This window comes from Vicia villosa, linkage group LG2, assembly GCF_029867415.1.
Source record: "Vicia villosa cultivar HV-30 ecotype Madison, WI linkage group LG2, Vvil1.0, whole genome shotgun sequence".
NCBI lineage: Eukaryota > Viridiplantae > Streptophyta > Magnoliopsida > Fabales > Fabaceae > Vicia > Vicia villosa.
Window position 1 is genome coordinate 50,591,927 of NC_081181.1, and position 2,515 is coordinate 50,594,441.

Consider the following 2,515-nt stretch of genomic DNA (forward strand, 5'->3'; position numbering starts at 1 on the left):
TTAAAAAATATTTAAAAAGTTTATCAACTTCATTTTTCTTAGATCCTTCGATACTTGAAAAAGATAAAATCTACTCAAAGACATCCACGAGAGAGATACTTTTTCAAGTATTGAAGGATCTAGAATTTTGTAGTCGTTAGGTTTTATACAATACTGGGGATCGAAGCATATCAACTTCACTTACAAGTGGGGTTCGACTTCTTACTTAACCTTGGTAAAAGGAGCAAGGAGTTAGGGACTTAAATAGGTTGAATCACTACAATCAACTAATCCATTGTCCGAGTGTTGTGTCTCACTTTTGGGACCAACGCCCACAGAGAAGTAACTATGAGGAAAATAGTATGTGTCTCACTTTTGGGAAAACGTTAGCGTTCCTGTATATCGGACAATATATACGAGTCATTATATGTACCTTTGCATTAGGAATCTTAGAATGTACTTAGAACATGTTTGAAAATTGTATCATGCATCAAAAACCAGTTACATAGCATTAGAAATCAGTTGCAAGCTTTAAAAATCAATTTTTGCTCAAAACATAAGTGTATGTGTCGACACATACGTTGTACGAGTTGATACATGTGTCATTTCAAACTTGATGAAACTATAAACACATACAAAGATTACTCTTCATATTCAACCTTACATCTCCCATACTCTAATTTTTACCCCTTAGATTCCATCTACTATTCATTGTCATATCATTTGCATCTTACTAAATATCACAAGAAGGGCATCCTTTTAACCCTTAACCCTTTGGTTTGGCTCTTGTCGGAGATCACCAATCACCTTTTGTGTTTCTTTTTGCATTTATGATTGTTTATATTTTGTCAATTAACTTTGTTAACCTTATTAAAAATATATGTTGCAATCAAAGGAGCAAAAGAGTGTCTACTGCCTAAGAAGGTCTTATTAAATGATCAAATGACTGGAGGATCATGGTTACTGGTTTATGGTTGAAGATATCAAAAGGTCAAGCTTGCTTTCTAAATTAGGGTTTTGGTTCACAAAGTCAAAATTTTGGTCAACAAGTGGTCAAAAGAGCTTTTTACTTCAAGGATGACCTATAATCTTAAGTCATATTCATGTCAATCTTATTTCGACTTCATTTGGTCAAGAAAATTTCAAGTTTGGTGCATGATCTCAAAAATGATTCAAGTACGGTTAATGTGTTTATTTTCACGCCATCTTCATCAAATTATCAAGACTATTCAAGGGACAATCAGGATTTCTTCATTTGGTATTCAAGTGTTCATTATTGGGCCATTGGATGCAAAGAAATAGCAAAAATCACAAGTTGGTGCATGGTAGGTTGACCTAAGTTCAAGTATGGTATGTCACTTGGTCACAACACCATAACTCATATTTCTCAACATTTTCGAAATCTACTTTCAGCCAAATGTCACATTTGAACTCCTCTACAACTTTGATTCAAGGGTCAAACATCAATATTACCTATAGGTACCTCAATTTTGGAATTGGTTAATGTAACATCCCGAAAATTCTTATTTAATTAATTTAATCAAGTTTTAAATTAATTATAGGAAATTAACATTTTGTTGAATTATGTGGAAAATAATAAAATGTTAAGTTATTGGGCCATGCGGTGGAATTAGTAAAGTGGGGGTGTAATTGTGTAAGAGCCCATTCTAATTTTATGTTTTTCATAAAATAAAGGAAAACAAGAGGAGAAAGAGTTAGAACGTGAAAAACAAGAAGTTGTGAGAAGAGGAGCTGAAGAGCGTAAAGGGAGAACCAAAGAGGAAGAGGAACCAATTCAAGAATTTGGCTAAGGTAAGGGGGGACTTGTCTAATTATCATCTATTATCGGGTTAGGGGTTGATAATACTGAATAGATGTGGAATTCGGTTCGATTGAGTCATATGATAGGTTTAGGGATTGAGTCAATTGTGTGATGTTTGATCTCTATGTTTGAATCTATGATGTTTGTGTTGTTATGGTCTCAATTGATGTGTAATTGGTGTATTTTGAGATGTATTTTGTGTGGTTTGTGCATTCTAATTCCCTAGGTTCGTACTGGTATGAATTGGGTGTGTTTGGAATGTGTAGAATGCTGTTTTCTGCAGGTTGGGGTTTCTGAAATCGCCGGTTCGCACCGCGTACATAGGGTTGGCGCCACGAACAGGTGGGCAGAGTGCCAGGAAGTTGTGATACGCTCAGGTCGCGCCGCGTACCTGTGTTCGCGCCGCGAAGGCGTAACTTTTCCTCGCTTCGCGCCGCGTGTGGATGTTTGCGCCGCGAACAGCTTGGCAGGGAGCCAAGGAATTCTTGGAACGCTCAGTTCGCGCCGCGAACTGAGGATGGCGCCGCGTGCTGTTGGTTTTTGAGATATTTTTGAAAGTTTCAAAGATGCATAACTTTTTAACTGTTGGTCCGTTTGATGTGCCGTTTCGAGCTAAACGAACCTTATAGGATAACCTATATGATGATGATTGAATGGTTTTAAAATGATGAAAATACATGTATGCTATTCTTATTGAATATGATGATTGGTGCA